This window comes from Schistocerca nitens, chromosome 2 (assembly GCF_023898315.1).
Source record: "Schistocerca nitens isolate TAMUIC-IGC-003100 chromosome 2, iqSchNite1.1, whole genome shotgun sequence".
NCBI classification, from domain to species: Eukaryota; Metazoa; Arthropoda; class Insecta; order Orthoptera; family Acrididae; genus Schistocerca; species Schistocerca nitens.
This window is the reverse complement of record NC_064615.1, coordinates 153,071,572-153,094,196: the sequence shown is the minus strand read 5'-3', so window position 1 is coordinate 153,094,196 and position 22,625 is coordinate 153,071,572.

Here is a 22,625-nt window from a genome sequence, read left to right as displayed (position 1 = left end):
TATTTATAACCCTGTAATCACCTGACCAAAAGTCTTGTTCCTCCTGCCACCGAACTTCACTAATTCCCACTATATCTAACTTTAACCTATCCATTTCCCTTTTTAAATTTTCTAACCTACCTGCCCGATTAAGGGATCTGACATTCCACGCTCCGATCCGTAGAATGCCAGTTTTCTTTCTCCTGATAACGACGTCCTCTTGAGTAGTCCCCGCCCGGAGATCCGAATGGGGGACTATTTTACCTCCGGAATATTTTACCCAAGAGGACGCCATCATCATTTAATCATACAGTAAAGCTGCATGTCCTCGGGAAAAATTACGGCTGTAGTTTCCCCTTGCTTTCAGCCGTTCGCAGTACCAGCACAGCAAGGCCGTTTTGGTTAATGTTACAAGGCCAGATCAGTCAATCATCCAGACTGCTGCCCCTGCAACTACTGAAAAGGCTGCTGCCCCTCTTCAGGAAGCACATGTTTGTCTGGCCTCTCAACAGATACCCCTCCGTTGTGGTTGCACCTACGGTACGGCCATCTGTATCGCTGAGGCACGCAAGCCTCCCCACCAACGGCAAGGTCCATGGTTCATGGTGGATGTAAAAAAAAAACAGTGCTCAATGTAAAAAACAGTGCTCATCAATAAACATAAAATCTTCTGGCTTGTCATATTTTTTTCTATACGATCGTTTCGGCTCCTCTGCTAAGATCTTCTTCATGATCTTGTGGTATCTACGGCTGACTGGACACTGCCAGAGAACAGTGCCGCCTTTTCTTATGAATTCTTTTGTTTTAGGGCACAAAAATAACAGGGGTCATACACGCTTTTCTTATGAAGATGAAATTTTCCCACGATTTTGCCGGTGGAGTGGTATTTTTGGTTAAAGACGATGGTCCACCAAAGGTAGCTACAGAAAATTTACTCAACAATACCACTTCGCTAGCATAAGCGTGGGAAAGCTTCCGCTTTATAGGAGAACTCGTCACTGGCCTCTGACAATGTTCAGTGAACCGTGGACGCCAAAAGATTCTTAAGGAGATTCCAGGGGGCGAAACATCGACTGCAGGGAAGAAATATAGGACAGTCCAAGAAAATTTTACCTTCATATCTCATCACTGTTCGAGGATTGTAGCTTTCATATTATTTTCTCAGATATTAGTTTATCATGAGAAGGAAATCATTACATCAGTAGTTACAGTTCACAGAACGAGCTGAGAGTCAAAAAGAGTCAATTAGTAAACTGCTAGCACCACTAACGGTTTTTCGTAGCTTTTAAATTATTTCGTCAGATATTAATCTTTGGTGAGCAACACTTCAATACATAGACTACATACACTGAGGTGACAAATGTCATGGGATATAGCCGGCCGAAGTGGCCGTGCGGTTAAAGGCGCTGCAGTCTGAAACCGCAAGACCGCTACGGTCGCAGGTTCGAATCCTGCCTCGGGCATGGATGTTTGTGATGTCCTTAGGTTAGTTAGGTTTAACTAGTTCTAAGTTCTAGGGGACTAATGACCTCAGCAGTTGAGTCCCATAGTGCTCAGAGCCATTTGAACCATTGTCATGGGATACCTCCTAATACCTTGTCGAAACTCCTCTTGCCACGCGTAATGCGACATCTCAACGTGGCATGGACTAATCAAGTCGTTGAAAGTCCCATGCAGAAATACTGAGCCATGCTGCCTCTACAGTCGTTTATAATGGCGAAGGTGAGACCGTACAGGATTTTGTGTACGAAGTGATCTCGAAATTATGTCACATAAATGGTCGATGAGATTCATGTTGCCGCTGTGGCCGAGTGGTTCCAGGCGCTTCAGTCTGCAACGGCGCTGCTGCTACGGTCGCAGGCTCGAATCCTGTCTCGGACATGGACGTGTGTGATGTCTTATGTTAGTTCGGTTTAAGTAGTTTTAAGTTCTAGGGGACTGATGACCACGGCAGTTGAGTCCCATAGTGCTCAGAGCCATTTTGATTCATGTCGCCGCTGTGGCCGAGCGGTTCCAGGCGCTTCAGTCTGCAACGGCGCTGCTGCTACGGTCGCAGGCTCGAATCCTGTCTCGGACATGGACGTGTGTGATGTCTTAGGTTAGTTCGGTTTAAGTAGTTCTAAGTCTAGGGGACTGATGACCTCCAATGATAAGTCCCATAGTGCTTAGAGCCATTTTGAAGATTCATATCGGGCGATCTTGGTGGTCAAATCATTCGCCTGAATTGTCCAAAACGTTCTTCAAGCCAATAACCAACAACTGTGGCCTGGTGACATGGCGCTTTCTCATCCATACAAATTTCATCCTTATTTGGGAACATGAAGTCCGTCAATGGCTGCAAATGGTCTCCAAGTAGCTGAACATAATCATGAGCCAGTCTGTTCCACATAAACAGAGCTCACACCTTTACGGAGCGACCACCAGCTTGCACAGTGCCTTTTCGACAACATGGGTCCAACACTCGAACAATACCATCAGCTCTTATCAACTGAAATTGTGACCAGGCTTCAAGGGTCCAAGCGTATGGTCACGAGCCCAGGAGAGGCGCTGCAGTAGGTGTCCTACTCTCAGGAAAGGCAATCGTGTCCGTCGTTTTTTTTTTTCTTGTGTGTGTGTGTTTGTGTGTGTGTGTGTGTGTGTGTGTGTGTGTGTTGTGTGTGTGATGTGTGCACTGAAGATATCATCCTTGATAATTTATTATTCTTCTAGGATGGGATGTAAGGATAAAAGGAAAACACTTTATTTATTACACATTGAGTTAGGCTACTACAAACAGCATAGTGAACGCATTATTGTGGCCAAGATAGACACGAAGCCCACGCCTACAACAGTAGTACAAGTTTATACGCCAACTATCTCTGCCGACGACGAAGAAATTGAAGAAATGTATGATGAAATAAAAGAAATTATTCAGATAGTGAAGGGTGACTGGAATTCGGTAGTAGGAAAAGGGAGAGAAGGAAACGTAGCAGGTGACTATGGATTGGGGGTAAGAAATGAAAGAGGAAGCCGCCTGGTAGAATCTTGCACAGAGCACAACTTAATCATAGCTAACACTTGGTTCAAGAATCATAAAGGAAGGTTGTATACATGGAAGAAGCCTGGAGATACTGACAGGTTTCAGATAGATTATATAATGGTAAGACAGAGATTTAGGAACCAGGTTTAAAATTGTAAGACATTTCCCGGGGCAGATGTGGACTCTGACCACAATCTATTAGTTATGAACTGTAGATTAAAACTGAAGAAACTACAAAAAGGTGGGAATTTAAGGAGATGGGAGCCGGATAAACTGACTAAACCATAGGTTGTACAGAGTTTCAGGGAGAGCATAAGGGAACAATTGACAGGAATGGGGGAAAGAAATACAGTAGAAGAAGAATGGGTAGCTTTTAAGGGATGAAGTAGTGAAGGCAGCAGAGGATCAAGTAGGTAAAAAGACGAGGGCTAGTAGAAATCCTTGGGTAACAGAATAAATATTGAATTTAATTGATGAAAGGAGAAAATATAAAAATGCAGTTAATGAAGCAGGCAAAAAGGAATACAAACGTCTCAAAATGAGATCGACAGGAAGTGCAAAATGGCTAAGCAGGGGTGGCTAGAGGACAAATGTAAGGATGTAGAGGCTGATCTCACTGGGGGTAAGATAGATACTGCCTACAGGAAAATTAAAGAGAACTTTGGAGAAAAGAGAACGACTTATATGAATATCAAGAGCTCAGATGGAAACCCAGTTCTAAGCAAAGAAAGGAAAGCAGAAAGGTGGAAGGAGTATATAGAGGGCGATGTACTTGAGAACAATATTATGGTTCAAAAATGGTTCAAATGGCTCTGAGCACTATGGGACTCAACTGCTAAGGTCATTAGTCCCCTAGAACTTAGAACTAGTTACTAACCTAAGGACATCACAAACATCCATGCCCGAGGCAGGATTCGAACCTGCGACCGTAGCGGTCTTGCGGTTCCAGACTGCAGCGCCTTTAACCGCACGGCCACTTCGGCCGGCCAATATTATGGAAATGGAAGAGGATGCAGATGAAGATGAAATAGGAGATATGATTCTGCGTGAAGAGTTTGACAGAGCACTGAAAGACAAGTGGAAACAAGGCCCCGGGAGTAGACAGCATACCCTTAGAACTACTGACAGCCTTGGGAGAGCCAGTCCTGACAAAACTCTACCATCTGGTCAGCAATATGTATGAGAGAGGTGAAATACCCTCAGACTTCAAGAAGAATGTAATAATCCCAATCCCAAAGAAAGCAAGTGTTGACAGATGTGAAAATTACTGAACTATCAGTGTAAGTCACTGCTGCAAAATACTAACACGAATTCTTTACAGACGAATAAAAAAACTAGTAGAAGCCAACCTCGGCAAGATCAGCTTGGATTCCGTAAAAATATTGGAACACATGAGGCAATACTGACCCTACGACTTATCTTAGAAGCTAGATTAAGAAAAGGCAAACCTACGTTTCTATCATTTGTAGACTTAGAGAAAGCTTTTGACAATGTTGACTGGAATACTCTCTTTCAAATTCTGAAGGTGGCAGGGGTACAATACAGGGAGCGAAAGGCTATTTACAAGTTGTGCAGAAAGCAGATGGCAGTTATAAGGCCGGCCGAAGTGGCCGTGCGGTTAAAGGCGCTGCAGTCTGGAACCGCAAGACCGCTACGGTCGCAGGTTCGAATCCTGCCTCGGGCATGGATGTTTGTGATGTCCTTAGGTTAGTTAGGTTTAACTAGTTCTAAGTTCTAGGGGACTAATGACCTCAGCAGTTGAGTCCCATAGTGCTCAGAGCCATTTGAGCAGTTATAAGAGTCGAGGGGCATGAAAGGGAAGCAGTGGTTGGGAAAGGAGTGAGACAGGGTTGTAGCCTCTCCCCGATGTTATTCAATCTGTATATTGAGCAAGCAGTAAAGGAAACAAAAGAAAAATTCGGTGTAGGAATTAAAATCCATGGAGAAGAAATAAAAACTTTGAGGTTCGCCGATGACATTGTAATTCTGTCAGAGACAGCAAAGGACTTGGAAGAGCAGTTGAACGAATTGGATTGTGTCTTGCAGGGAGGATATAAGATGATCATCAACAAAAGCAAAACGAGGATAATAGAATGTAGTCGAGTTAAGTCGGGTGATGCTGAGGGAATTAGATTAGGAAATGAGACACTTAAAGTAGTAAAGGAGATTTGCTATTTGGGGAGCAGAATAACTGATGATGGTCGAAGTAGAGAGGATATAAAATGTAGACTGGCAATGGCAAGGAAAGCGTTTCTGAAGAAGAGAAATTTGTTTGCATCGAGTATAGATTTAAGTGTCAGGAAGTCGTTTCTGAAAGTATTTGTATGGAGTGTAGCCATGTATGGAAGTGAAAAATGGACGATAAATAGTTTAGACAAGAAGAGAAAAGAAGCTTTCGAAATGTGGTGCTACAGAAGAATGCTGAAGATTAGATGGGTAGATCACATAACTAATGAGGAGGTATTGAATAGAATTGGGGAGAAGAGGAGTTTGTGGCACAACTTGACAAGATGAAGGGACCGGTTGGTAGTACATGTTCTGAGGCATCAAGGGATCACAAATTTAGCACTGGAGGGCAGCGTGGAGGGTAAAAATCGTAGAGGGAGACCAAGAGATGAATACACCAAGCAGATTCAGACGGATGTAGGATGCAGTAGGTACGGGGAGATGAAGATGGTTCAAATGGCTCTGAGCACTATGGGACTTAACATCTGAGGTCATCAGTCCCCTAGAACTTAGAACTACTTAAACCTAACTAGCCTAAGGACATCACCAAAATCTAAGCCCGAGGCAGGATTCGAACCTGCGACCGTAGCGGTCGCGCTGTTCCAGACTGTAGCGCCTAGAACCGCTCGGCCACAACGGCCGGCGGAGATGAAGAAGCTTGCGCAGGGTAGAATAATGTGGAGAGCTGCATCAAACCAGTCTCACGACTGAAGACCACAACAACAACGAGTTAGGCTTGGGCACTCAATGGGTCCTTTAGCCTGCTGTCTTTGATGATGTCTATCTCTTGTATAGGGTGAGATGTGTCTAGGCTGTTATGTATGACTGCTTCCTCATGTTATGATAGATCGCCTATTTGGGGGGGGGGAGGGAAAGGGGGGGGGGGGGACGATATGGACTTCGGTACTCAATACTTGTGCCATCTTGCAGGGTTAACCGTTCGTACCGATTCTAATTGTCGAACTTCGTCCCTAAGGGCATCGATTTTGTCAAAAACTCGTACAGCCTTGTCATGGCCCTTCTCTTTTATAGTGGTCTCGTGGAGTGCGGTGCGGATGTCGACGTTTCTTGACCACCATGGAGCTCAAAAATGGCTCTGAGCACTATGGGACTTAACATCTGAGGTCATGAGTCCCCTAGAACTTAGAACTACTTAAACCTAACTAACCTAAGGACATCACACACATCCATGCCCGAGGCAGGATTTGAACCTGCGACTGTAGCGGTCGCACGGTTCCAGGCTGCAGCGCCTAGAACCGCTCGGCCACACCCGCCGGCCCACCATGGAGCTTCCGTGATCCATCGGTAGCAAATGTTTTGCAGCGCTTGGAGTTTGTTGGAGACGCACGTAGATCCCCGTGAGGTGGAGCCATATAACATTGTGGGTTCCACCGTTGCCTTATACAATTGGAGATTAGTCTTAGGGTTGAGATCCTTACTCTTCAGGAACGGAATCAATGACCTGGACATCCTCTGGCCTGCCGTCTTCTTGTCTTCAATTATTTGCGTAAAGAGCAATTTTTGTGAAGGTAGACACCGAGGTACTTCACTTCCGGCGACCATGGGATAAATTGGTGTAAACACAACGGCTGCCGTCTTCGTCGGGTTGATCGTTATCATATTTTGCAGCACCCAGCGTTCCATTACATCAAGTTTCCATTGCATCCTAGCGATTAGCTGGTCCAAGTGTCGTCCAGTCGTCAGAAAGGCCGTATCGTTCGCATAAAAACTCGCCGTAACAAGGGGGACTGTTGGGATGTCATTTATACATAAGTTGAAAAGCAGAGGCGAAAGGACAGAGCCCTACGGAATTCCCGCAGAGATCAGTTTCATTTCGGAGTTTTTGTCGTCAACGCGGACATACAGTTTCCTGTCCTGCAGAAAATTGTCTATGAGTCCAATGCAACAATCCGCAATAGGGGTAGTGCGAAGTAGTTTGACGATAAGGTTGGGCCGCCACACCTTATCTTATGCTTTTTCGATGTCAAGGGATACACCATTTGTGAAGTGCAGCTTGCCGTATCCTTCTTGTATCTGCTCTGCGATCCGTAGAAGTTCGACAGATAACTTGTCCTTGAAACCGAATTGTTCGGGTCGTATAACATTATGCGCTGTAACCGTGTCATGGAGCCTCTTCAACAGCACCCTCTCGAGCACCTTGCCAAGGGTGGGCAAGAGGCTAATTGGCTGTTAACTGCTGGCTTCTGCTAGGTCTTTACCTGACTTTGGGATTGGAACTATTCGAGCCGTCTTCCATGTCGTAGGAAAATATCCCTGCAGGAGACAGCTGTTGAAGATTCGGGTAAGGAGCACAGTTGGATTCCTGGGCAACTGTTTCAAATCGGTGTTGCTTATGAAGTTGTTACTTGGGGCGTTATTCCGAGTCTTCCGGATAATTTTACAAATCTCTGCTGGTGTGGTGAGTTGTGGGCGGCTCTGCACAGGCGTAGTACGAAAAGCAGTCCATTCTGCTGTAACGACGGTTTCCTGTTCTTGCAGGCGGGCGTCGTTCAATGGGGTCGCTGGTGTAGACATGTGTTCTTGGTAAGTCGTAGCATCCAGCTCCGTCTGGGCGAGTTCGTCATAGAGGAGGCCATCTGGTCCTCTGATGGCTCGTTTAGGTGGCCGCTGGTGTCGTATGTTCTTGACTACCTGCCATTCGTTCTTGGTTCGAAGTAAGAATTCATCATTCTTATCTTCCCAGACCTGCCACTGTCATGTGCAGTTCTCGTGTTAAGACGTGTGTTTGTCGTCTATCTATCGGGTTTCTATAGGGGAGCCAACGTCGCCTGCTCCTGTTTCTCTGTGTCTTCAGTTCTTGTAGTAAATGCTGGAACTCGTCGAAAACTACTACAGGGTAGACCGTGTGAGTAGTTGCCCTTCGTTTGGCTACCTTTATTTTCTCCGTCAAAGTTTGTATGGCGATGTCGATGGCTTCCGGTGTTGAAACGTCCTGCATCGAGCGGATATTGTTGTCAAGATATATCCGAAATTGACCCCAGTTCAGAGTTTGTGAACTGCGGGGCGGAAGGTTGGTCGTTGCGTGCTCCACTATGCTGAGAACAAGTCGGTGGTCCGACGAGAGATCGTCGAGTGTGCGGAGCTGCAGGTTCGTCTCGACGTTTCTGATGAGAGCAATATCTAGGACGTCTGGTTCTTGCCGATAGAAATAAGGAATCCGTGTGGGCTCCCGTGGACCGTGGACTGTGATGCCCAGTTCTTCTTCCACGGCAATCAAAGTTCGTTCGCGAGGGTTCTTACGCCGGGAATTCCACCCGACGTGCTTGCTATTAAGGTCACCTCCTAGGAAGACTTTTTCAAAACTGGTGAAGATACTCCGCAGGTCGTCTGGCACTAGTTGATTACCGGGGCTGTTGTACACCGCGATGAATGTGATGTTGCCTGCTGCCGGTCGAACAATTACTGCTGTTGCCTCTAAATGTTGGAGGTGTGGTAGTGTTTCATGATGGAGCCGCAGTTCCCTTTTAAGCAGAACCGCTATCCCTCCATCTCGTGGGCCTTGTCTGTCAGTTCTAAAGACGTACATGTTAAGCTCAGTTGTTGGACGAGGATGCGTCTCCGATACAAGGGCGATGTCGATTTTGTGACGTTGTAAAAATTCAGTGAATTCTGTTTTCTTGTGTTTCAGTCCGTTGGCGTTCCACATACAGATTTTCAGGTCTGTCGTGTTCCCAGGCCGATCCATCTTAAGGTGTCCAAAAGGCCTTTAGTACACTTTCGATAAAAGAAAGTATCCCCACTAGTTGTTGCTGCACGGCGGTGAGAAGTTTGGTAACATCAGAGAGCGATGGAGCTATGGATTCCATCAAATGTGCTGGTGATACGGAGGTTTCCGGTTCCGGTCGTCGTAGTGATGCTACGTGAGCGTATGAATAATGCTGCTGTTGGTGTAGTGGTGGGCGTGCTTCAGGAGATGGCTGTGGTACTGGCTGCCGTGTCGTCGTCGGCTGTTCTTGTGATGTTTGCGGACGGTGTGAGGGGGGTGTGTCGTCAGGTTGGAGTTCTGTATTACAAGAGTCCTCCATTGAGAGGGCTGCGGCGGAGACCGCCGACTATATTCCCCGAGAAGTTCCTGGTACTTCTGGCAGCCACGCTATGTGGCGGGATGGTCCTTTTCACAGTTCGCACATTTCGGTGGAGCCCCTCTGGGATGAGTACATGCTTAACATCTGTGTTGCCCTCCACATCTAACGCAGCGAGCAGGCAAGCTGCCATAATTAGCTGTATGTTCGAATCGCTGGCAGTGGCGACATTGAAGAGGTCCCTCTTGTCTGTTGTAGGTTTCAATAACGACTTTAGTATATATAAGGTACTTAGTGTCGTTAATCTTGTAGTTTTCCTTTTGGGCTGGTTATGTGACACAGTAAGCAGCATGAGGTCGTAATTCCTTGGTGTTGTCGTCTCGATTTCTACACTCCTGGAAATTGAAATAAGAACACCGTGAATTCATTGTCCCAGGAAGGGGAAACTTTATTGACACATTCCTGGGGTCAGATACATCACATGATCACACTGACAGAACCACAGGCACATAGACACAGGCAGCAGAGCATGCACAATGTCGGCACTAGTACAGTGCATATCCACCTTTCGCAGCAATGCAGGCTGCTATTCTCCCATGGAGACGATCGTAGAGATGCTGGATGTAGTCCTGTGGAACGGCTTGCCATGCCATTTCCACCTGGCGCCTCAGTTGGACCAGCGTTCGTGCTGGACGTGCAGACCGCGTGAGACGACGCTTCATCCAGTCCCAAACATGCTCAATGGGGGACAGATCCGGAGATCTTGCTGGCCAGGGTAGTCGACTTACACCTTCTAGAGCACGTTGGGTGGCACGGGATACATGCGGACGTGCATTGTCCTGTTGGAACAGCAAGTTCCCTTGCCGGTCTAGGAATGGTAGAACGATGGGTTCGATGACGGTTTGGATGTACCGTGCACTATTCAGTGTCCCCTCGACGATCACCAGTGGTGTACGGCCAGTGTAGGAGATCGCTCCCCACACCATGATGCCGGGTGTTGGCCCTGTGTGCCTCGGTCGTATGCAGTCGTGATTGTGGCGCTCACCTGCACGGCGCCAAACACGCATACGACCATCATTGGCACCAAGGCAGAAGCGACTCTCATCGCTGAAGACGACACGTCTCCATTCGTCCCTCCATTCACGCCTGTCGCGACACCACTGGAGGCGGGCTGCACGATGTTGGGGCGTGAGCGGAAGACGGCCTAACGGTGTGCGGGACCGTAGCCCAGCTTCATGGAGACGGTTGCGAATGGTCCTCGCCGATACCCCAGGAGCAACAGTGTCCCTAATTTGCTGGGAAGTGGCGGTGCGGTCCCCTACGGCACTGCGTAGGATCCTACGGTCTTGGCGTGCATCCGTGCGTCGCTGCGGTCTGGTCCCAGGTCGACGGGCACGTCCACCTTCCGGCGACCACTGGCGACAACATCGATGTACTGTGGAGACCTCACACCCCACGTGTTGAGCAATTCGGCGGTACGTCCACCCGGCCTCTCCCATGCCCACTATACGCCCTCGCTCAAAGTCCGTCAACTGCACAAACGGTTCACGTCCACGCTGTCGCGGCATGCTACCAGTGTTAAAGACTGCGATGGAGCTCCGTATGCCACGGCAAACTGGCTGACACTGACGGCGGCGGTGCACAAATGCTGCGCAGCTAGCGCCATTCGACGGCCAACACCGCGGTTCCTGGTGTGTCCGCTGTGCCGTGCGTGTGATCATTGCTTGTACAGCCCTCTCGCAGTGTCCGGAGCAAGTATGGTGGGTCTGACACACCGGTGTCAATGTGTTCTTTTTTCCATTTCCAGGAGTGTATCTTGTGTACAGATACTACCGACATTTGCACATATCCAGATTGCTATCCCACGACATTTGTCACCTGAGTGTACACGCATTGTGGCAAAAACATAATCTATATGGGCGGCTACAAATACGCCATTCATTCGCTTAGCAAACAACAACGTCTCTTCACTTTTAGTACTGATGCTGTTATCGATTTACACGGTTTCTATAGGTACACTACTGGCCACTAAACTTGCTACACCACGAAGATGACGTGCTACAGATGCGAAATTTAACCGACAGGAAGAAGATGCTGTGATATGCGAATCGTTAGCTTTTCAGAGCATTCACACAAGGTTGGCGCCGGTGGCGACACCTAGAACGTGCTGACATGAGGACAGTTTCAAACCGATTTCTCATACACAAACAGCAGTTGACCGGCGTTTCCTGGTGAAACGTTGTTGTGATGCCTCGTGTAAGGAGGAGAAATGCGTACCATCACGGTTTCGACTTTCATAAAGGTCGGATTGTAGCCTATCGCGATTGCAGTTTATCGTATCGCGACATTGCTGCTCGCGTTCGTCAAGATCCAATGACTATTAGCAGAATATGGAACCGGTGGGTTCAGGAGGGTAATACGGAACGTCGTGCTGGATCCCAACGGCCTCGTACCACTAGCAGTCGAGATGACAATCATCTTATCCTCTTGGCTGTAACGGAAAATGCAGCCACGTCTCGGTCCCTGAGTCAACAGATGGGGACATTTGCAAGACAACAACCATCTGCACCAACAGTTCGACGACGTTTGCAGCAGCATGGACTATCAGCTCGAAAACCATGGCTGCGGTTACCCTTAACACTGCATCACAGACAGGAGCGCCTGCGATGGTGTACTCAGAAACGAACCTGGGTGCACGAATGGCAAAACGTCATTTTTTCGGATGAATCCAGGTTCTGTTTGCAGTATCATGATGGTCGCATCCTTGTTTGGCGACATCGCGTTGAACGCACATTGGAAGCGTGTATTCGTCATCGCCATTCTCGCGTATCACCCGGCGTAATGCTATGGGGTGCCATTGGTTACACGTCTCGGTCACCTCTTGTTCGCATTAACGTTACCTTGAACAGTGGACGTTACATTTCAGATGAGTTACGACCCGTGGCTCTACCCTTCATTCGATCCCTGCGAAACCCTACATTTCAGCAGGATAATGGACGACCGCATGTTGCAGGTCCTGAAAGGGCCTTTCAAAAAATGGCTCTGAGCACTATGGGACTTAACATCTTAGGTCATCAGTCCCCTAGAACTTAGAACTAGTTAAACCTAACTAACCTAAGGACAACACACACATCCATGCCCGAGGCAGGATTCGAACCTGCAACCGTAGCAGTCGCGCGGCTCCGGACTGCGCGCCTAGAACCGCGAGACCACCGCGGCCGGCCGGGCCTTTCTGGATACAGAAAATGTTCTACTGTTGCCCTGGCCAGCACATTCTCCAGATCTGTCACCAATTGAAAACGTCTGGTCAATGGTGGCCGAGCAACTGGCTCATAACAATACGCCAGTCGCTAGTCTTGATGAACTGCGGTATCGTGTTCAAAATGCATGGCAGCTGTACCTGTACACGCCATCCAATATCTGTTTGACTCAATGCCCAGGGGTATCAAGGCCGTTATTACGGCCAAAGGTGGTTGTTCTGGGTACTGATTTCTCAGGATCTGTGCACTCTAATTGCGTGAAAATGTAATCACACTTCAGTTCTAGTATAATATATTTGTCCAATGAATACCCGTTTATCATGTGCATTTCTTCTTGGTGTAGCAGTTTTAATGGCCAGTAGTGTACAATACTAAGTTCTCCTTATTTTGCAGAATATTAGAAAAATTATGTTTTAGGCTTTTTCATAGCAACTGCATTTTAGACACTCGCAAAAGCGACAGGCGTTCAACAAATAATGCAACACTTTTTTTTGTGAAACATGGTGGTTTCATGCAGTATTCCAGTACACCATATTATTCCTCAATCTTTTGGTTACGAAAACATATTTTTCAACATAATCTCCGTTCAGTGCGACCACCTTACGCCTCCTTACTGGGAGGACCTGTATGACCGCTTGGTACCACCATACTGGCCGAAGTCGCAGCCATCTTCTTGCTGCACCAATAACCTCCCCCCAATCCAGGTACTGCATCCTGCAGAGTGCACCCTTCATCGGGCCAAACAGTTGGAGGCTGGGAGGTACGTGATCCGGGCTGTGCGGTGAAGAGGAAGAACAGTCGAATGAAGTTTAGTCATATCCTGTCTGGTACGCAGTCTTGTCTAAGGCCTTTCGTTATCAAGGAGAAGGAGAATTCCTTTGCCTTTTTATGGCGACTAACTCGCCGAAGTTATTTCTTCAGTTTTCTGAGAGTACATCAGTACACTTCAGAGATGATCGTTGTTCTATGAGGGAGGACATAAAAACAGAGCAACTCCTTCAGAAGCCAGAAGACCGTCACTATGACTTCATCAGCTGCCCCTGCAGGTTTGAACATTTTCTTCTGAGGAGAGATGGTATGGCGCCATTTCATGGATTACCTTTTCTTTCTGGTTCGAAGTAATGACCGCATTTTTCATCACCTGTGACAATGATCTACAAAATAAATATAAAGTAACGATTAGGCCGCGCGGTTAGAGGCGCCATGTCAGTGTTTGCGCGGCCCCTCCCGCCGGAGGTTCGAGTCCTCCCTCGCGCATGGGTGTGTGTGTTGTTCTTAGCGTAAGTTAGTTAGTTGTAGTGTGTGCGTCTAGGTACCGATGACCTCAGCAGTTTGGTCTCATATGAATTCACATACATTTGAACATTTGCAACGATTAGCCTCGGATCGCGCAAGCACTTCCTCAAAGATGGTGCTTCGTTGCCCTTTGTGGTATACTTGTAGGCGGCGGGAACACAGCGGCTTCCAATAGAGAGGTAGAGCTGAGCAGCGAGGTGTTTGATTATGATTAGTTAATCACCTCGAATGAGAGCGTCCGCACGTTCCAAGAATCTAGGACTCACAGCCGTGTGCCGGCACCTGGGAGATCGCACAGGTTTGCTCGATCTTGGTGCGACTGATGACAGACATCTCGCTCAAAGACTCACCATGCTTTTGTTCACTGCCAGGTCTCCGTAGACATTCAGTAAGCGCCTATCAATATCTACAATGATCTGGTTTACCGCGAAAAGAAATTCAGTGATAGCTCTCTGCTTGGAACACGCCTCCTTTACAGACGCCAATTTGAAGGCTACGTACGATTAGTGCCACCACCTGTCGGAACTTCATGAAACTATAGAGGCTGAAGCAGGAATATTCCATGACGTTCCAGAATAAGTTCCGCATTTGTCAGCCAAAAGCGGCCTAGAAAGGGAAGTGTGCATTGCTTATCGAACGCATCACGTATTAATTAAGGAAAATAAAACAGAGATATACCAGTACAAAAAAAGTGGAATGATATTTATGGGTTTATACCAGAAAAATTTCATTACATATAGCAGCCATTAAAAGTGAGAAAGATAACGGGTTGAATCAATAGTGTAGACAATAAACAAATTTTTTAATTATCTACAAACACTTCGCAGACTCGATTTAGGACTAATGATCCAGCAATTAGTAGAGAAAGCTAGTACATTTAGAGAAGCCGGCTCCTAGGGCAGGAGACATTGGTGGGTGGTTTGGCAGCTCGTGGTGGCTCGCCTGTAGAGCAAGGAACTAGACGAATGCATGAGAAGCTGATGGACGAGCTACCGATTGCGGTTTTATCCGAGGCCATATCGTCAGTGCTTGACTACTGGTTGCAAACGGCACAGTGGCATCAAAGATGAACGAAATGACAGATGAATGTTATATATTCTCAACGAAATTACCCTACAGAACCTACGAACAAAATCCAGAGACCACGTACACCATTCACAAACGTGACGATGGGACGAGCTCATTGCAGCTTCAAGCGTGACTCAAGGTTTAATATTATGAAAGGTATTATTTTCAATTTTAAAAATAGAAACACCTAAATCACTGGAGCGTACTGATCATGTGATGCGGCATATGAAGAACGGTGACGCCAGTAAACACCACAACAAGCTATATTTCAAATCAGGCTTGTGTGTAAAGAATCTCAGATAAATTTATTGGTTTGGTTTGGTTTGTTTGGGGGAGGGAACGAAACAGCGAAGTAATCGGTCCCATTCGATTAGGGAGGGATGGGGAAAGAAATCGGCCGTGTCCTTTCAAAGGAACCGTCCCAGAATTTGCCTAAAGCGATTTAGGGAAATCATGGGGAACCTAAATCAGAAAGAATTTATTAACAGTTGGTATGTTAAAAGTGCCAATATTATAAATCCTTCACAGTTACACATAATATTCAGACTGTGAGTTTCTCAGCATGCGTTAGGAGCTATAGTGGTAGAGGGCATAAGAGAGAACTTGCATAATATCGTAAAAAATTTCCCTTATCATGCTGTTGTAATAGGGGGTGCCTTCAACTTCCAGAGCCAGGCGTTCGTGTGACATTATTCTGAATGTCTTTTCCGAAAATTATTTCTAGCAGGTAAGTAGAGAACCGTAGCATGGAGAGCAGCATCAAAGCAGTCTCAGGACTGAAGACCACAACAACAAGTAGAGAACCAACTCGTCAAGGTAACGTCTTAGACCTCCTAGCAAATAACAGACCCTAACTTATCGAATCTGTTAACGTAGGAGAATGTATTAGTGGTCGTAAGGCTATGAGGTGTGGAGTCACGTTTATTCCTAATAGTAACTCCACGTATCCATCCTTCGGAATATGTGAGTCACAGAAAGTTATTCTGCAGTCTGGCTTTATAGGAAGTCAGAATTACAGTACAGAGTATTTCGATTCATTTAGTTCACTTCAAGTTCCACCTAGTAGTAGTGTGTAAATTCATGTCGGCAATCCCACCTTGGCTGTGTGGCCGCGCACGCTTGCATGCCCTGGGCTGAAGTCGGCAGCGCGAGGCCTGCCGGCTCTTCCCAGCGCGTTTGGACAAAGAGCGCGTCCGGAAACATTGGCGGAAACGCTCTGGTGCAAAGTAAAACTCGCTTCCCCATCACCGCAAGGAAATGCCCAATCCGGAAGAATGTGATATGTGTACACATGATGCCCCTGGAAGGAACAAGTTGCCCAAAAACATAAGATTTTCCCAGTTTCAGCCAAGTGAAAAGGAAACCAATATCTCAGGATTATTTTCATTTCAAATGCAAGCTTCCCATTAGTTTATAGCAACAAAATGTGGGTAGACAGCGATGGAAATAGAATGAGACGGAAAATTATTGTAACCGAATGGACTGTTGGTAGGGAGGGGTAAATGAAAGAATTTGAAACCAGAGAGAGCGAAATGGGAGTGGAGACGACATGTACGTCCCCTGAAAAACTAATGGTTATCCACAGTACTATAGTAATAGAGGTGTCACTCCATATTGCGGGTTGCTTATATCAGGAGCAAACATACATTCAGGGAAAAAGATACCGTCATCAAGGAAGTGGAGATAACTAATTGATCAATTCAATTCATTTTCATTATTAATTTGACATCAATTTGCTATAAAGTGGCGTAGGAGAACTGTAGGTTAACGGCTGACGTGAATCAGAACACCAGGTTCAGGCATAACATCATTATTGCCCCAGAATATAATCATTTTTCCCAAGCGCCATTCGCGAATGGAACAGGATAGTGGGGATCAGTTACCGGTACCAGAAGTACCCTTCGTCACATACTGTTGGGTGGCTTGCGGATTATGATGTAGATATAGATGTAGATGTGAATGTAGATCTTTACCTAATATCCCAGTGGATGAGTAGGCACAATTTACACTACTAGCCATTAAAATTGCTACAGACGCGAAATTTAACCGACAGGAAGAAGATGCTGTAATATGCAAACGATTAGCTTTTCAGAGCATTCACACAAGGTTGGCGCCGGAGGCACCTACAACGTGCTGACATGAGGGAAGTTTCCAACCGATTTCTCATACACAAACAGCAGTTGACCGGCGTTGCCTGGTGCAACGTTGTTGTGATGCCTCCTGTAAGGAGGAAAAATACGTACCATCACGTTTCCGACTTTGATAAAGGTCGGATTGTAGCCTATCGCGATTGCGGTTTATCTTAACGCTACATTGCTGCTCTCGTTGGTCGATATCCAATGACTGTTACCAGAATATGGAATCTGTGGGTTCAGAAGGGTAATACGGAACGCCGTGCTGGATCCAAACGGCCTCGTATCACTAGCAGTCAAGATGACAGGCATCTTATCCTCTTGGTTGTAACGGATCGTGCAGCCACGTCTCGATCCCTGAGTCAACAGATGGGGACGTTTGCAAGACAACAACCATCTGCACAAACAGTTCCACGATGCTTGCAGCAGCATGAACCATCAGCTCGGAGACCATGGCTGCGGTTGCCCTTAACGCTGCATCGCATACAGGACCGCCTGCGAACCTCGGTGCACGAATGGCAAAACGTCATTTTTTGGGATGAATGCAGGTTCTGTTTACAGAATCATGATGGTCGCATCCTTGTTTGGCGACATCGCGGTGAACGCATATTGGAAGCGTGTATTCGTCACCGCCATACTGGAGTAACAGCCGGCATGATGGTATGGGATGCCAATGGTTACACGTCTCGGTGACCTCTTGTTCGCATTGACGGCACTTTGAACAGTGGACGTTACATTTCAGATGTGTTACGACCCGTGGCTCTACCCTTCATTCGATCCCTGCGATACCCCACATTTCAGCAGGATAATGCACGACCGCATTTTGCAGGTCCTGAATGGGCCTTTCTGGATACAGAAAATGTTCAACTGCTGCCCCGGCCAGCACATTCTCCACATCTCTCACCAATTGAAAACGTCTTTTCAATGGTGGCCGAGCAACTGGTTCGTCACAATACGCCAGTCACTACTCTTGATGAACTGTGGTATCGTGTTGAAGATGCATGGGCCGCTGTACCTGTACACGCCATCCAAGGTCTGTTAGATTCAATGCCCAGGCGTATCAAGGTCGTTATTACGGCCAGAGGTGATTGTTCTGGGTACTGGTTTCTCAGGATATATGCACCCAAATTGCGTGAAAATGTAATCACATGTCAGTTCTAGTATAATATATTTGTCCAATGATTACCCGTTTATAATCTGCATTTGTTCTTGGTGTAGCAATTTTAATGGCCAGTAGTGTATTATTTGACATTAAGTTTGTACAAAAGTTTTGTCACGTTGAAAGACAGGACGAAAGCTTGCTACATGAACTTTGTTAGTAATTAGTTTAATGCTGAGTTGATATGTTATTCAGAGGTTACAAAATGATCTCCATGATTTTATCTGTGATCTTGTGTGTGTGTGTGTGTGTGTGTGTGTGTGTGTGTGTGTGTGTGTGTGTGTGTGGTTAGCTTTAAATTAGGATGATGCTGTTTATTTAAGTGGCTAGCTCGGACTGAGTATTGACAGAGAATATTTAAGGGCAAACAGGATTCTTTTGTTGGCTGGCAGTGTCTTTCGTGTGATCGGTTTTGGGAGTGAGTTCTTGTCAAGAATGCTGTGCAGCGGAGCTGCTTCATGAAGTAGTCACTTCAACATTTCAGTGGACTTGGAATATTTGACTGGACTGAAAAATTTGACTGCGTTTCCGGTGGCTGATTCTGTGCAATTTTAAGAACTCGTTGTTTACTGGATATGAGTCAGCTGTGAACTGCAGCTACTTGCTGCAGCTGGCACGTACATAACTGTGTGGTAGACTTGTTGCATGTTTTTCCAGTGACTATTCAGGGTAATGAACTTCAGTTAACGCCGTACTTGATAGCTGGGAACTGCACTCACGTACTTTGGTCGTTCGCTGCTGATAATCGTGAATTATTGTGCAGTCAAATGAACCTTTCTCGCACGTGTTTCTGTGATCGATGCTCTGCTCACACTACTACATACAACAACTGTTGTTTGTTTCTGCTTTAGAATCTACTATTTATGCTACTCAAACATTGACATATTAGGGAATATCATTCGGTAAATATTTATTTGGTTTGAAATATAACACTCTGATTTCGTTAACATCATCAATCCTACGGGATTGAGTCACCTAACTTGTTAGGTTACTGCAGTGCGTTTGAGGATTAATTCAGCGTTAAATGTGTGAGCTTTAAAGCGACAATTCATGACCAACTCATGTATCTATTATAGTTTACTATGTCCGTATGTTATTACACAACGCTCACTATCACCATCTATATTAAATATTACGAAATTCATTCGCAAACTGTAAAATCAATGTGACTTCAACTGTGCTATTTATTACCTACACACGAAACTTAGTGTCAGGAGGGGCCTCGAACTCGGATTTTTCGTTTATCGCGAGCTGTCCTTTTAACGACTTCGACAATCTGTGCACGCTCCCCAGACCCCGTCTTATACTGCTGCATCCTTATATCACAGTCCACTGAATTCATACTCTTATTGAGGGAATCCAAGTCATGTTGCGAGCATTAAGTGATGAATTCAGCGGACTACGATATTACGGCTGTGGACAGTGTGACATCTGGAAGTTTGGATCGTTCCATATGGCCCGCTCTGATAGCTGAAGTGGTTGTGGCGATCGCTCGAGATGAGAGGGAAATCCGCGCTCGAGTTGTAGTCGTGTCAAATTTACATGTGGCAGCAAAAATCACACTTATATCGCAATTTCTAATCAGTTTCGTAATATTTGATACAGCAGCTGTTCGTTAGGAGTGTCTACTTACTCAGACATGCATACATCTCTCAAGGACTCGAATGGTAATATACAGACATTGTAAAACACAGACGTTAAAAATTAAGCTGAGCATCACAGGCCTCGACGGTCTACAATCGACGATGATAAACCATTTTCTCTCCTTGTTGCGGGAATCACTTACTGTACAAGCACCAGGGGATGTGGACAACGTGGCATATGGAGGTTTGGATCGGTGCGGGGTGCATGCATAGGCAGCCGAAGTGGATGAGGTGACTGCTGGCATTAAGCAGGAAATTCGGGTTCGAGTCCCGGTCCAGCACCAATTTTCATGTGTCTCTAATAAACAGTAAAGTTAAGTCACATTGATTTACTATGATATTTGGAGTTAAGCCAGCAATTAGGGCGTTTATTGCCCACGCTGTTGCGCTTGTAAACCTACGATCTCGAAAGGAAGTGATATTCGGCTTATTATTGCTGGTCCCTAGTCTGAATGTGGCTTGCAGGATAAGATGGAAGGAAGAATAAAGTTTAACATTTCGTCGAGGAAGGCTTCATTCAAGCAACAGCAAAATGTCTGGTTGGACAACAATAGGAAGTTAAATCGACCACGTTTTTTTTCCAAATTCATCATCTTGGCACTCGATTCAAATGATTAAAGGTAATCACAGAAAACCGAACTGTTGTTGACTCGTGAGTAATTTGATCTTGCTGTTCCCGAAATGAAGTCCATTATCTTACCCAATTATTCTCCTCGCTTGGTAAGAAGATAATAATCGAAGGGTAAATGGGTGACGAACAAGCTTAATCACCTTCCTATCATCATGGTCCACCGATCACAGGACCTAAGGACTACGTGGTATCGTAGTTGTTTGCCTCCACACCTATTTTCCTCTGCAGTTACCTTCTCCCTTCTCCGTGCCGTGTGGAGACACTCAGCTCGATTAGATTTCTTTAAAGCTCACCCACAAAACGTAGTTTTGGCCTGTCAACGGGAGGCGTTATCTGCAGAATTAGCTCCACCATAGCTCTGCAACTGCTTTAGCAGACATACGTATTACAACCTATCACTGGGGCTCAGCTTGATTTGTTTACAATGTTTGTAATACGATTTCCGCCCATTATTTCATAACTATCTTTGTTTGTCACTTATAAACAGTCGTCTACATTTCTTCCTCCTGAGTCATATTGCCACACTGTTAAGGAAAAGAGAACGAACTTCCAGAATGAATGGGACTGATGAATAATGAAATACTCGAAACTAACAAATGCCTTGTCTTTAGCAAAGGTAATAGAGAATTATAACCTACGTACTATCTGGCTGACTGCTTACGTTGGGCATTGTGGTGCACTTTGTTTACATTTCTGCCGAAGACACACCTCTTTCATCTATGACTGCATAACGTGAGTAGACCTGCCTTGTTCTCTATCAACTCCCTCCCTTCAGCCAGTCACGTGGTAGTATTAAAATTATGAGTAAAAATGGCGTCAGGATCAAGATACGTAGGAAAAAGGATTATATAAGCTTCACAAGCACCAACAACAAAGATATTTGTGTACGCTTTATTTTCTTTTGAACGCACACACACACACACACACACACACACGCGCGCGCGCGCGCGCGCACGCACGCACGCTATAGTGCCTCATTTACCGCATAATTCATTGTTCTCTGTTTCTGTAAAAAACTGTACTACAAATTTGCCAGTAAATTTCATCTCTTCCTTTGAAATACATACGTCAGAGGAATGGGAAAGTATTAAAACTCAAACAAGAAGCACTCTACATACAAAATTTATTATAACAAACATATTGCATTCCAAAGAAAGTTGAATCACGTTTGGTTGACTGTGCATATTTACATACAACAAGGAATATTCAGGTTTTAAATTGTACAATTCTTTTTTGTTTAATTATTCACTTTTTAGATGCTTTTTACATTTTCTATACTACAAAAATTCTTTAGTATCCTTGTAACACAGTGAAGAAAAATTTAAGTTACATTCTTCTTCATCTTCAACGATTTTAGAGAAACAGCTATTGTAAGCAGTAGTTGTAACAATCTGAGTAAATATTTGAGATATCTCTACCGGCTGTATGTTTTTCAAATCGAAACGACAGTGAATTGCATTTTTCGGACAAAGTTTATACAGTATAAATAATATATTCTTAACGTAGCAATCAAACAGTTGTTATTCTGAAACAGAACATCCACAGTGCAAAAAATAATCTCGTAATTATCACACACTTCAAAAAGCAACAAAGTGTTCGGAATGTTTAAAGCCTCCTTCTTCAGCGATTGTATTCTTTTCACATTCGCCTATGAAAGCGTTTACATCGGAGCCAAATCCAATGACTTTGTGTATGAACACTCTTGAGAATTAAACACAAAACCACAACAATCAGCTTGGAGAGAGCGAACATTTTTTATTTCTCTTACAGTCTAAGTATGTGATACCTTATTAACAGGAACTGATGCTTCTTATACACTGCACACTGTTTTCTGATAGGCATACGATATGAAAAAACACATTTGTATCACTGTTTGTGAAATGAACTGCATCCATGTTGTTTACATTTCCATGATGTAGCATGCATGTGATGCTGGTTTTGAGAAAATTAAGTTCAATTTAACTGAGAGCTGAGAATCTTTACCGTAGATATATTTTGCTGTCCTTCAGATAGGCCAGCACTGCTACTCCAGATTCGGCGTTGCCTCATCTTGGTATCAAGACTGGGTGCCACTTTGCCCTTCTCCACTGCGCCGAAGAACTGTCCTTGCCTATTGCGCTTCCATCATCACCCAGACGCTTCAAGCCCTGTAACTTTGAAGCAGTACAG